Source organism: Lagopus leucura, unplaced genomic scaffold (assembly GCF_019238085.1).
Source record: "Lagopus leucura isolate 7727_CA_CO unplaced genomic scaffold, USGS_WTPT01 Super-Scaffold_810, whole genome shotgun sequence".
Classification (NCBI taxonomy): domain Eukaryota; kingdom Metazoa; phylum Chordata; class Aves; order Galliformes; family Phasianidae; genus Lagopus; species Lagopus leucura.
Genome location: NW_024962261.1, coordinates 9,795,014 through 9,809,982, shown reverse-complemented (window position 1 = coordinate 9,809,982; position 14,969 = coordinate 9,795,014). Strand labels below are relative to the sequence as shown.

The window sequence follows — 14,969 nt, the reverse complement described above, 5'->3', positions numbered from 1 at the left end:
GCCCATGACAGGGAGACTGGAAGGTCCCCTCCAAACTAAGCCATTCTATGATTTCTGAAATGTGCAAGAACAGGAAGGTGCATGCTTATAACTGGTTGCTCATCAGTCTCTTTCCCATCTCTCAGAAGTAGCTTAAACCTCTCCAAGTTAGAGCTTTGTGTGCTCTTTAGATTATTTTGTGGAAGAGAAATGATGCCAAGGATCGCAGCTATTTTGGGTGTGATTTTACAGTCCTAAAACTTGTTGAAGTGAATTAAAATGCTTTCTTTCTTAAAGAACTTTAAGTAGTGGGTGTTTTGGAAAACACTACTTACTTTACTGTTTTGTCAGTGAAGCAGCAAACCCCTTATGGCTGGAATTTACCCCTTTACTACATAAGCTGATTAAGTTGGTGATGGAGGGCAAATAAACAGAAGCCAATGCTGGCTTATGGTTTGCAGACTGAAAGCTGACTATTACCACTGTCAGATGACAATTAAATCTTCATTTCCCTTCTTGGTTTTTAGTTTCCCTGGGACAATTTGGAGTGGGATACTTTATTCTCTGCTATTGCCCAATAAGATTTTGAATTATAAATTCCAAAGAAAGTGTTTTGTCTTGAAGGTTCTTTAATATGTGTCATAAAAACTGAAGATCTTTGTTTTCAGCTGACATAGGAAGATCTGCCATGTTTTCTTATCTGTCCAAATGAAAAGATGGCTAGTGTGAGATCACACAGAAAGCTTGCAGCAGATCTGGGACTTGCAGCATCTTTACCCAGTCTTGGGGAATGTAACTGGTTTCTCATTATTGCTAAGTTTCTCTGACGTGGCAACATGCTAGAATTTTTTGGGGTACTTTTCTCTGAAAGATTATTTTTCTTGGCTAATTTGTTGGTGCTGCATGCTTCTTTCAGAAGCAATGGAAATGAATGATTTAGAAAAAAAATACTTAGTGGAGCACAGCCACTGAGTGCTTTCATCTACAGTGAAAGCAGTCAGTGGCATTTCAGAGCTTTGTGCAAGTTGTCCCTCGTTTTACCATTATAGTGCTCTTTTCATCTGGGCATGACTCATGCTCCATGAAGGACAATACCTGGTGGGCTGTGAATAGTTTCACGTGTCTAATGTGATCTGAGCATACTTTTAAGACTGAGGTATCCTTTTTATGTTCTTTCCTGTGTTTCTCAGTACATTGTGAGTCACTTTGAAATTGTCTTGTTACTGACAGGTTGCCAGATGTATGCTGGCTGTACGTACAGGCGGGTGTGCAAAGGCTTTGTCGTGGATCAACAACTCTCTCCCCTTCAGGGCTGTGAAGAATCCTGATGTGATCAGATGTGCAGGTGTTGGTGTGAGCTACTGCCTTACTTTCAGCATTACTTGTTGTTTACTAACGTGTAAACAGCACACTTCATAGCAGGACTCAAAATCTGCAGTGCCAGGCAGCACCATCATTTTTTTTTTTTTCACCTGAGTTTGGGGGGAGGAAAGGATATGTGGTGAACACAGGGATGAACCTGAACACAGACGATAATAAACATAATCAAAATCAGCTACAGTGACTGTATTCCTGAAGGAGAGATTGAAAGCACTTTAAAAGGGACTTGTCAAACCCTTGGTTTATCTCTGTGGTATTCTGGCAACAGCAAAAGTTGTCACCAGTGTCTGCATTGCTGTCTGCAAGTTAGATCTATCAAGGAGAGAAGATAATGGTGTTTTGTACTGAAACATGCAGTGAGCATCAAATATGGACATCTGTAAGAACATGATCAAATCTGTAAGCTGAAGCTCTCATTGCTGGGAAGGCTTGAGGGGGAGGAGTGATTGCAAGAAACATTTCTCACAGGCAGTATTGTACAGGAGAAAAGTCAGAATGCTTGTGTTTCTTTATACTACAAAGACTAGGGTACTGACTGCAAAAAAACAAGCGTCTGACAAGTCATCAAAGATCCTATTACTGTAATAAAGTAATTCAAATTTGTAGCTTAAAAAATCCTATATCAAGCTCTGTGTCATTAGGGTGACAGACTGTCCATTGTTAGTATGGCTTGTAGGGAACAAAGCTTGTTTGTCCTTCTCATGATATGCTCATTTACAAAGCCTCCAGCCAGGAGGTCCCTTCTGCCCACTCTTAGGCTGGCTGATTCACTCTCTGGCAGCATGCATAAGACAGCACCCCTAATCTTAAAAGTGTCTGTGTTTATCCTTAGCAATGCTTAGATCCCTGTTGTGCTGCTCTTCACAGAAAGGTGTGAGGAATGGCTTAAATCCCTTCCTCTCTGAGATACTTCCCCCACTAAGCAAAACTTAAGCAGACTGGAGTGGTGAATGTCAGATGAGAGCATGCTTCCAAAACTGAAGGGATGCCCTAAGTAATTAAAAGCCTTCCGGTGTACAGGAGTAAAACTCCTTTGCCTACTTTTGTTAAGTCATTTCCTGCAATTAGTAGGAAGGCTGATTACCTGATGAGTTGATCTTTTTTTTTTTTTTTGAATTTGTAATACCTGGATGTATACAAGTATAACTTTGCAGCTTGAATTTTCCCAATGAGATTAACAATATGCTCCGTTGTGACAGGGACTCACCTGCAATCTCTGCAGCTCCCTCTTCTTTTAGGCTGGTTTGATGTCCATCTTCCACACGCTCCCATTGCTGCTTGAAGCTTTGAAAAAAGCTTCATGATCACCATGTAGGCAGTCTCTGGGTCTATTTCTTTCAGATGTTTGAATTGGTGAAAAGAGAGTTTGTCAAAGTCCTTTGTCTTCAAACTTGTTTTCAAAAACAACTTTCATAAACTAATGTCCAAATGGGGACTGTTGGTGTTTAAACTGAAATGAAGCAGATTCTGAAGGCCTGGGAAGGGATCTTGCTTTAACATAACATGGCACTTACACAGGTGCCAGGAAGTCAGGAGGAGCCTTGGTTAAACACACAAGGTAGGACCCGGAGATTTTCTTAGGCAGTGCTTTGCACTCATGCCAACAGCCTTTGTGTCTGTTGTTTCTTAGTGTGATGAGAGGTGATCCCTCGGAGCAGGTTAGTCTTCCAGGAGCTAGAGAAATGGTCTGCTCTGCTCCAGAGCTTTTCAGTTAAGAAAGGAGGGTGGGCTCAGTTGGAAACAGCCAATGCTGTCTGTACAACACCTTTTCTTGCCAAGAGAAAACGCTAACCAGTGATGAGAGGGACTTCAGCACCTGCAGCTGCATGGGGACTCCGTTCATGGCTGCTTTCAGCAAGCCATGAAATCTATGTGGATGCACACACATACTGCAGCACAGTCGATTTTGCGGTCAGATGCCAATGCCCTCTCCTTGTTAGCAGTTGTTACGTTTCTGTCCAAGAATGTCACCAAGGTCTTCAACATAAATATGATAAGGTGAACTACAGATCAGAACAGAGAGTCAAAGACCTTGGTGACTGCTCCTCCAAGAGCATGACATGGCTGTTGGGATTGCAGCCTACCATAGGCTTGGCACACTGGAAATAGGCACTGGCTTTGTAACTGTCCTCAGCACTGCTTTAGTGGAGGATAAAGTGGTACAATAAGCATTCCTTCTGTTCTGGAAGATGGAGGTACTGCTTGCTTTTGGCTCTGAGGCATCCATTCTTTTTATCCTCTTCCTTACAATGCTTCCAAACATTTTGCTTAGCAATGCCATGAGATAATAAAAATCAAAAGGTAAAGTTAAAGGCATCTTCTGTGGTTGTTGCTAGCAGTTACATATAGAAGGCTGTTTAGCTGGTGTTTACTTCATTGACTCTTAGTTTTCAGTAATCCCAAAGGACACGTTTTTATTTTCCTTGAATCCAACCCAACTAAACAGTAAGGGAGCAATGAAGTAGGCAGGGGGAAACAAACATTGCCTAAGAAATTGCATCAGATCTTGGGCTGTTATTCTACACGTGCCCTCCCTTTCCTGGTTGTTTGCTAGATTACTGTCACCCACAGTTTAGGAGAAACGTCAGCTGGATGGCATCATCTGCTGATGTTGCGCCTTGATGTCTCTAAGACCTGTACAGACAGATGTACAGGCTGATGGGTCTGCGGGAGGTCTGGTCAGGGCTAGTGGTGCTGCTTCTGTTTCAACAGGTAAAGAGTGATGAAGGGTGTGGGCTAAACAGTGGCCTTGGGAGAGGCTTTCTGGTGGTATGTGACCTGCTGTATGATTATTAGGATGCTCAGGGAAACAGGATGTTCTGCATTATCTACTAGATGACTTTGAGGTGATAGATAGCTCCCTCTTCAGTGTCTTCTCCCTAATAAATATAACTCCACACCCTCAAGCTAAACATTTGAATCTGTTCTTCCACCTTCTTGCATCTCCATAAGTAAGCAAGTTCCCTCCTTGATTTATTTGGAAGGATCCTAGCAAAAACCAGCCAGGCTAGAATGAGGACTAACAAACCGTATGTCTGGCTTTTGTGCCCAGAAATACAAGTGGTTGCAGGGTAGCATTCCTGGTATCTCATGGTAGGTTGTAAATACACAATTGGGTGGTCTGATACTGCGCTCCATTAGCGGCACATGGATCCTTGCTTTTCCTTCAGGCTGGGGAAATGCCATAAAAATATTGCCCTGTGGTACCGGTGGAGCAATCATAACTCTCAGGGATGTTCTAGGAAGTCCAGTTGTTGAACATGGTTTACTTTAAATGTGTTTTCGGTATGTGTTACTTCGTGTTAACCCTCAGCAGAGCACCCTGGGAGGTTTTTGGCAGTCTCCATGCTGCTGCTCTCAGCTCAAGGCGTGCAGCCAGCAAGGGCAGCCCAGATCTGTTTGGAAACAGAGGTAATTCTACTTTGGTCAGGTGCAGTCTGTCAGCATGGAGCGCATGGAAGAAACTGCCAGCATTGGATACTCAAATTGTTCTTCATGTGCCATGTGGATTAGTTAGTTAGAAGACTCAGATGCGTACAGCAGTTTTCCCATTTCTACCTCCTTACCTTTTTTTTCACATCTCTGAGTCTCTCAGCAGGTACATATGTGAGTGTCCTTAGATATATATTTTTTTCCTTCTTTGAGGTGAATTGGAATTGTGCAGGCAACTGTGAATCTGGTAGGAAAACCTTCCCAAAGCCTTGGAAGAGCAGTTGAAGTCCCTTACTACAGGTAGTGAGTGAAGCCTCTGTGTCAATCCAGAGAGTTCATTTTCTCTGTTCTAAACTCCAGCAGGTAGGCTAGCAGTCGAGAGGTACCAAGACTGAAAAGACTTCTTACAGCATTATTCATCCCAAATTTTGCATTCTGTAGTTAGCTGTGCAACTTTTTTGTTAGAGACGTGGCATAGTATTTGCTGAACTACATGTTGGCTCACTTATCACTCCACTGAAGTCTGCTTGTGCTTTTCTTAATATTTCAGAGGTGAAGATGAGATTAAAGTAATAAAATATTGCTGGTAGAAGTTTGGGTATGAAGGTCTACTCTACAGTTTAACTATTATTAAGAGCATCATTCTTGCTTCCTACATGAACTTACAGAGATTTTTATTGGTAACAGCATTGTGGTTACATGACTGTGCCTACAGGTTGGGATGGGTAATCAGATACAGAATAGTATGCATTGGTGTCTTGTGTTTCTGCAGAACTGGGCTTTGTTGCCTGATTTTGGTCTGAACTTCCCTTCAGCTGAGATGTTATTGTAGTGAGAGGCATAGGTAGAATATCTGTATGTGTGAATGTAAGAGGGAAACATTAAAGAACCTTTGGAAGTGGAATTCAGAATGTCCAGTCAGCATTACATTATGTCTGGCCTTCCTGTAAATGATGCACTGTAAATGATGAGCTTGAGTAAAATAATTCAGAATCCTGTGACAGAAAACAATGTTCCATGTTAAAAAAAAAACATACAAGGAAAATCACAAGGATGTCAGCATTGGTCTATGTTGGCAGAGGGCTGCACTAGCATTTTGGTTGCTTTAAGGCTCACTATCCTGATGGTGCCAGCTTATAATTTGTCTGCACCATAACCACCAGTGCCCATAGTTAAAATTTGCCACAGTGCTTTTACAACAGACTAAAAAAAAATTTAAAACATCATTATACTTTAAAGGCACTGTGTTTATCTTATCATTAATTTGTCTATATAGAGTAGTGATAAAACCAGAATTGCTTATCATGCTTTTCACAGCATGTTTGGTATCAGCTGCAGAAGCAAGACAGCAGGAGATTTCTGAGCAGTTTCTTCAGTCTCCTAAAACTCTCTTAAGCCTGTTTTTTCAATGGTGACTGCTATCCATACCCTGCAAATAAAATCAAATGTTAAATAAACAGTTGCATCTTTCATGCTATCCTATTATCTCACTCACATGTAGAAATAACCTTATCAGCAAAGCTTTCTAATAAAGTATGTTGCTGAAAATGCATTCTCAGTGCTAACTCCACTTTGTGTTTATATTCTCCGTTCTCCATCTGAGAATTTCTGGGTTTGTTCTCAGTGACTCCTGATCTCGGTAGACTGCCTAATTTGTAGAAGATTGTGTTTGTAGCCAAACTGAGATTGGATGAGAGAAGGAGCAACAGAGCGCTAACAGCAAGCACAGTATGAAAGCAGTCTCTTGGGTTCAGCTATTCTCAGGGCATTTCCATAGACTCTCACATGAAAGTGGCTGTCAGGAAATTGCCACAGCTGGAAAAATCCCTGATCTTCTTGGTATCTGACTTGGTACTGAGGATGGAGCATGTGATTTTGATCAGACCTACTGTATCTCCAAAGTTAATATTTAATTCTGAAGCCTGTTCAGGTAGTAATACATTTAATCTTCAGTGTGCACTGCAAACATTTATTATCGAATTCTACAGCATCCCTATGAGTTAAGTAAATAAACAGCTGCCAAGGAAATGGAGTTCTCCTTTTGCAAGATAGTAACATGTGACATAGTTTTAAATGTAGTCAAGGTGCAGTAAACGATGCTAGCTTGGAAATACTGTTGATGTTGAATCAAGGTTCATTTTTATCCAGGCAACATCACTGTTTGATCACTTTCTGTGAAAGTCCATAAAAAATAAATTTCTGTAGGCTGCCTTTTTCATGAGCATTCTGTTTGATTTACTTATTTTTGTTCTAAAATAAGTGACTGTCAGTGTTGGGATTCTGACTAAAATCAAACGTCATATTCTATCTCCAGCTGCCAAACTTCTTTGTTGCTTCAACAAACAGCAATATTGTTTATCTTCAGTCCTAACTTTCTTAGTGCAGCTACATATTATCAAGTAGTGATTGCATTTTCTGGGAGATTAATTTCTAGTTCAGGTTGTGTTTTCTGCTTGTATCACACTTTGCAAGTTACTTGTTCACAGAGTTGGAAAAATCCTTTGAAATGGAGTGAAATTGCTGCAGAATACAAAGACGGTACACGTTTTTATGTTAACTGAATTTTAGTAATTAAGTGAGCTTGTTAAAACTGAGTATTGCTTGTGCCTCTGTGGAATGAGATTCCTTAGCTGAGGAAAAATAAGCTCCACTGCAGGCTTTGCCCTGGTTTTTTTTCATTGGCATTACTGAGGTTCATGTGAACGATATTTGGGCTGACCTGTGACATATATCCTCTATAAACAACCAAAGTTTCTTCTCCTTTCTGTTCAGCTTCAATTTTAAGGATGATGCAATAAAAGACCCAATTATAACATCCTTTCCTGTTGGTTTCCTAGCTTGACTGCTCTTCTAAAAAGGTAACTTTCTAGAGGCAAATATGCTTGAAAATTATATTTCTGTTGACAGTGGTAGAGGGTTTGCATGAGTACAGTCAGTGCAATCAGAACTTAACAAGCATGACCTGTTACACCTCAAGACCTCTCTTCCATGCAGTTCTCTATGTATTTTAGCATATTCCCCTTAAACCTAGTTGGACCACATCTGAGGCTGACTGAGCACACGCATATCAGAAGTGGATTTGTTGATGGGGCAAAGATAGTTTATGGTGAAAATAGCAGCATCTCAATCTGGATTCTTATTCTGATTTGTATCAACCAGATACTTAGTAAAGAACCAGCTGTTATCTAACTAATAAAGTGGCACTTCAGAACATAAAAAAGAAAAAGCCACCACCAAAGCCCTTTGTCACGCTCAGCCAAGGTGTGTACATGAAAGAAGGGTGCCCCAACAGTTGTTCTTGTAGTACATGCACAGGTGTGTGACATCGTCAGCAGTCATCAGATACCTCTGCTCATCTATGTTATTCCCTTCTCTCTTCACACACTTGCTTACTGCCCAGCTAGTTGGGAAAACATTAATTAGGGTGCTGTAAAGCCAGGAAACAGAAATCAAGACAGTGGATCAATTCTTTAAGCTCGCAATTGTCTTCATCTTCATCCATGCTTCCTTTCTTTTCACATTATTTTGTACTAGTAGCTGGTGAAAGTAAAAGAAATAATTTTATTAAGATGTCCATGTAGGTAATGCTCAAGGTTCCTGTATCAGAACACATTTTTCTTCCACTTGATTGGGCAGGTCATGGATTCTGAAATGTATAGGACTGTGCTTCTAAAGCAACAAGTTGCACTGCTCTATGCTGTGTTTACTTGTAATGTTCTTGTCCTCTGCATGAAACAGGTGGCAGTAATGTACTCCATGATGCATTTTAAATAGGCAGGATACCAGTACTGAAGAGAGAAAATGGTCAGTATATGTTCCATCAAGAATGACGCTAAACTGAAGAATAAGCTCCTCAGGCTACACAGGCAAGGTCATTTCTGAGCTTGCTGATGCTGATATAAGTAGCAATGCAGCATAGTACCTCAGATACAATAGACGTGATCTCTGGCTAAGACTTGGTGTGTGAATTTGGGCAGGCCACTTCCACTGTGCGTCTGCTTTTCAAACTGTGTTTTTCAAAGGCTGAAAAAGTTGGGTTTTTTTTTAGCTATTTTGAAATGCTACTGCTCAACGATCAGGACCTGAATGGTTGCAAAGGTTTCCCTAAACTTGTCAGAGAACATATTTTCTTGTTCCAGTGCTGAAGCTTGATTCTATTTTCCTTTGGACTTGAACCTTAAAAACAAAGCTGAGCTATGTTATGACTAGCTTTCTGATGTTCATCTAAATTGAAACGCAGGGAATAGTCGTGAGGGTTGAGGTCTTTTAGACATAGGCATATGTTCAGAATAAGTAGATGGTGCTCCTGCTTAAATTAACTGAATTATGGTGATTGGCTGATGCTTCTAAATCTTCAGTATTTTGTCTCTCTTTTGGATTGGTTTGAGTCTGGGAAGCAGTTTGTTCTGGAGCTAGCTTTTGCTGTTGTATGCTTGCTTGAGGAGCATGAGGACTTTGCCCTCAATCTAGAAGTTATGTCGTTTCCCGACAGTAGGGAAAACAAGATGCACTGTGATCTGCTGACATCAGACCTGGTATCATGTTAAGCCAGATATGAGCTGAGTTTCCCCAAATCTGTTCTGAGAGCAAGGAAGGGAGCTGTGGCAGGATGCAGCTTTACACTCAGAGAAGGTGTGGCTTTTTTCTTCTTTCTTACCGTGTAAAGCCAAGCAGTGGCCTTGCAAGATGGCCAGGCTGCTTTGATCCTGGGCAGCTTTTCCTGTTATTTTGCTTACAGTTCACCAGTACCCATACAGGTTTTGTAAGGAATGTCTTTCAAACTGTGCACCTGGTTTCTGGGCTGCTGCTGTTTGGAGTAGTGTGGTGTTGCTTGGGTGATTCTGCCTGCTGCTCTGTATCAGCTGTTCTGATACAGGTATTTTCTGTCTTTGAGTAGCAGTCTTCCAGATGCTTGCTCACGTATCCAACTCATGAAAATCCTTCCACTATTAGTAATGGTCATCTGATTAAAATGTCCAGTTCTGCTCTTTCCTATGACTTGAATTTCCACTGAATTTGAGGTCACTTGCCCAAGTATAAGCAATGCTGGACTGGGTTCTTGTTGGTCACAGCTAGTACTTCTACTTAGATCCATGATTTTTAATAGCATAATTTTACACCACGCATTCTTACAGCAGTTTGCCACTAGCATACTGGTCTTTGTTTTGTTTTGTTGTTTTTTTTTCTTCTGAATGTGACCATTCCGTTTGTTTTGCAGTCTGTATTTATTGATTTCAATGTATTTTATTGTGTCTCTGAGTTGATGTTTCAGAGTATTCAAAATCTGCATGTTATCTAGGGCATAATGTTCCTAGTGCAGTCAAAATCTAAGCCTTATTTTTAGCAACCAACCCTTACCTTCTGGCTCTTTAGAAGCACTTCTGTGGCATTGCCAAGTATGTATTTTTTACTTCTGAGCTGGATTTGAACGTCAGAAACCTTCTCCATAGCCTGAAACATGTTCTATATATCACTTTTGAACATTTGTTTGTTGTAATAATGAAGCATCATATCTGGTCAGACCTGAGGTATGTTATCAGGGTTGACAAGCCAGTTCATAGGTTGGGAGATGTGTAGCTTATCCTTATTTTGTGAAAAATAGCAAGAGAATTTTCAACCTGTTTTAAGTGACGTGTGATTCGGAGCTTTGCTTACAATCTGCTTCTGAAAACAGTGAATGTATTTGACTTTTCTTAAAGCCTGCTTCATTTATTGTGCTGTTTGAAGCCCAAGTAGTTGTGGTTTTGTTTTGTTTTGTTTTCAGTAGGCAAGCTGTTGTCTGTGCTGATAACACAGCAGGGTGATAGGCAAGAATATCTTCTGTGGTATTATGTAAGACCTGGAGAGCGTGGGAGCTGGTGTGCATCCCTTCCTAGAAGCTTTGGAGGCTGCATTTGTTCACAGAACTGCTCCTGAGCACCACGTGGCTTTTCACTTCTTCACTGTTGGAGAGGCTTTCTATTCCATTTTTGTCACACAAGAGGGTTTTTGGGACTTCAGGTAGTACCTAAGCAAAGATACAGCTTTGTGTTTCTTGCTGACTTTCCATATAAGTTTGAAGCTACCTTAAACTGTCTCTGCATTCTTGAAGCTGACATGCCCTGAATAAAAGCTAACCAATCTCTTGTATCAGTGCAGTGTGTCAGCTGTGCTTTCTATCAGAGCGGTTGTGCTGGCTGCTTTTTTAAAGCCCTTCTAAGCAAAAATGCTACCTTAAAGGGGAATGGAGTTGGCTCCAGAGCAGCCTGCAGGCCCAAGTTGCATGCTGACCTCCCAGTACTTCTCTTAATGTGCAGCGGTGTTTTGTCCAGTGTTTACATTTGGCTCATGGTGAGCAAAGCAACAACCTTCTACTGAAGGTGCCAAAGATGGCCTGAGAGAGTGCTGTGTCAGGAGTTCCCGATCAGCAAGTTCAACAAATCAAAAGATCATCCTGCTCACATCTTCCAATTCCCTGTTCCCTGTTTCTCCTCCTGATCTTCTTCTAAACTCTGTGGCTGTTTTACTACACCATAAAAATGAGCTTGAAATCTCTCCTTGTGCCAGAGATAGACATGCTGCAGCAATGGGACTTGTGTCTTGATGACAGTAAAATAGCATGACTGGTGGACCTCAAGCAAGGTGAACCTCTGGCAGGGGGAACTACTCTGATGTGCCTGTTAGCTTTGGTTATCCAATCACTTTTCAGTTCTCCATACTCACCTCCTCTGACAATTTTCATCACAACAAGCAGGAAGGACGAGAATAGTGAGCCCCCTCTACACTGCAGAGCAGGAAAGCGAGTACCTGTGGAACAGTGCATACCTTTATTCCAGGAGACATCCTAGCTGCTGGAGATGGACAGGAAGTTGCCACCTTTCCATACACTTCACCAGAGGAGTTTGACATAACAGAAACATCAAAATACAAGACTTTTGTTAAATGAATGCTCTCTTGGGTGTCAGTGAATGTCTCCACAGACAGCACTGTTATGTTTCTGATGGACAAGGCAGAGACTTATAGCCTACTACGAAAACACATCAAGCCATGGCTGCAGAGGGAACATCACTTTGATTGCAAGCAAATTGGACTTGTGTTTTCACACGGGAAGATTCTGCACAATAGGCCTGCTGAGCTGCTTGACTTCTTATCAACAAACCAGGACACTGCCTTCTAACTTGTCCAGAGGGCAGTTTTTGCTCCTGTCAGTCTCAGTAGAGATACAGGCAGTTCTGAGAGCTATTCCCACAACATAGGGTGAAGAATGCCTGCAAGAAAAGGAAAATTTAAACCATAGTAGCTGCTTTTAAAAAAAACAGTGTGTGTGTATATATATATATATATATGTGTGTGTGTGTGTGTATATCATATGTCACTTGATTATGCTTTCCAGATGTGCTGCTTGAAGCTAGGGTTATGAGGGTGGATGAAAATTTGCTATCTTGCCAAAGCACAACAGTAGGTCATTTGGAAGCTCTACTTTTCACAGTGGGCTGTTGGCTCAGTGGGGTATAACACTATAAAAGACTCATTTATTAGGAGATCATGATTTCCTTAGGATGAGCATCAATTCATGCGTCATTCAGGTTTCAGTTACACTGTTATTTTGTTCAGAAGCCTCTTTTTATGGGAAGTAGCCTCAGATAGTTCTGGTGTATAAATCAGTGGTGGGTAATGAGTGTGAAAACCAGATGAGGCATACAAGTGCACCTGTCACTTATTTTCTGAGGAATACTTTCTGTATTTTCTATGGAAAAAATTAACATGAAATTGCATTGCATTAAAACTCTGAGGAGATGCTCTACAGCTCTCGCTCTATAGAATAGTAGTTTTGTCCCAGCAGGGAACCAGGTACTGTGATCTGAACCTTCTTCCCTCACTGATTTCTTCTTTGTGTACTTGCAGAAGCCTGTTGTCCCTAATAATGCTAAGGCTTTATTAGATGAGAAATGAAGGGCCATAGTTTCATAAAAGCTTCTCTGTTGTCTTGATGCTTGGATGTAAGGAGCACAGACTTAGCCAAAGAGTAGTAGACCTGCAAACTGCAATGGATACACACCAAATAGCATAATTGTTTTCTGCCCTGAATGTTCTGTGAGTAGAAACTGAAATCCCCTGAAGATAAATAGGCACGCTTGTAGATGAAACACACTGCCATGCTTTCTTTTTAGTTTCTAAATTAAATGGCACAAATCCCCTTTTTCCTCTTCCTTCTCCCAGTTTTGTGTATGGACTTGCAGCCTCTGAAGCTGGGAAGTAAACAGGATATCTGACTATCAGACTGTTTTCAGTCGGTTCAAGTCAGTTTTAAAAACTGGTTGAAAATCTGGCTTATTGTAGATCATAAGCAAAGACCCTTTCAGCACAAAACTCACAAATTGAAGTCAGACCTGGTGAGCTTTGTACTTTACAGCTCATTGAGAGATGTTGAAATAACATTTGTGTGCCTTTTATTTTTAGAAGGCAGTGTTCAGGATATGAAAACTGTAGCCACAATTTCCGTGAGGTTTTTCTGCCCTATTGTTTCATTTTTAAAAGACACTGCATCATTACATTTCTGAAGGCAGATATGAGCCCACTGCACTTCCAAGAGAAGCAAGAAAGAATTGGAGGGACATTTAGGTGAACACTCCTGCTCTCTAACCTATATCCACTTTTTTTTTTTTTTGTCTTTCTTGTCTGCAGATGTTCTCAGTATTGCTGGAAGTAGTAGCAGTTTGCTGTGGGACTAGTCATGGTCATATAAATACTAAGAGCAGCAATTTAAAATTGGTTATTCACTTTATCTTCTCTTGCCCTCCTCTTCCACATCAACTGTGTTAAGAGCCTCTAAAAGTAGCTGGTGATGTGTTTCCAGGGTGAGGAAAGTAAAAACCTCTGACTCTGGAGAATGTGTGAACCACAGTCACCTTCTTCACTTCACAATCATTGCAGTTCTGATCTGCAAGGATGTTAGACTGTTTTATCCATGATGTTTCTCATGATCTCACGTAGCAGTGACTTGCTATTATTTATAGTGAACATCTTTTGTTTTCCACCTTAATATAAACAGTAATGTAGCCAAATGTGGAGGTTCTGTTCTTCTTCTCAAGTTCATGTAGATGTACTGAGCCTCTTTTTCTGTTATCGTCACACTTATTTGTTTCTGAAGCTAGAAACAACCAGCCTAGCTCTGTGCACAGAAGTGAAGGTACATAAAGAGCTGAGCTGTTGGGAAACACTCTTGAACTCAGCCCTTTGCATTCATTTGAAACAACTGACTTGCCCTGTATTTCATGAAGCCTGCATTTGTGAAATGCTGCCATGTGTGATTGTCTAATCCTGACCTGTGATTTCAGAGAGGAAGGGTGGTTTTGTGGTTAAGGCACAAGACTGCCAGCTCTGGAGACTTCTGCTGGAGACTTCCTTGCGTGACTGAGGGGAGACGCTTCTTCCTGCCCTGCATGGGAAGTGGTCTGTCTTCCTGCTTGTTTCATGTGTATGGTCACTATCTCCTGCTTTGCTGCTGCACAATACCTGAGTTGGAGCTAGTCAGAACAAAAGCATGTCAGTACTACTAGGCATGCTGGTGTGAAGGTGCTAATTCATGGTTTATAAGCACAGGCCTTGTTTGTTTTCTTTGCTGTCAGCTTTTTTTCCTTTGGGGTCAGGATTGCAATTGCAAACATAGTCTATTGTGAATACCATCTATCTCACAATTTCTTCACTGTGAGACAGTGACATTGATTGCCATCCCACCAGAGAGATGGTTGACGTCAGATCTGATTGTGTTTGAGCACAGTGGCTCAGTCTGACCTCAGTTTGTACCCACTTTTGTGCCTGGGGCTCATCTTGTTTTGTGGGACCTGGGGATCTTAACAGGAGACTGTACCGTGTGGTGGTGGTGGGGAGAGCCTGCGGGACTGGTTTTCTCTTGTAGGTGATGAGAGGTTGTCCTTTCATGGCAGCACAGCATGGGGGATGTCTTTCTTATGTGCCCCATGAGTGCTACAGCTGCATTGCTCTGTGTTGGCTGGGTTTCAGTAGCCAACCAGACAAGTGCTTTTTGTCAATCTCTAGTGGGAGAGAAGATGTATGGGTTAAATCATGTTTGAACTGACACATTTTGCCTCACATTTTTTTGAGTAACTTGATAGTGTGTCTCAGCTTTTACATCAGGAAAGTATTACAGTAGTCATCCTTTGATTGTAAAGTGTGTT

General features: G+C 41.3%; 1 protein-coding gene across 3 annotated transcripts in view; it reads left to right on the top strand.

Annotated features, from left to right (window-relative positions):
• The window catches only part of ABCA1 (ATP binding cassette subfamily A member 1), a 92,126-nt gene that overhangs the window by 25,510 nt on the left and 51,647 nt on the right, over positions 1–14,969 (top strand). The gene's annotated exons all lie outside the window — the stretch shown is intronic.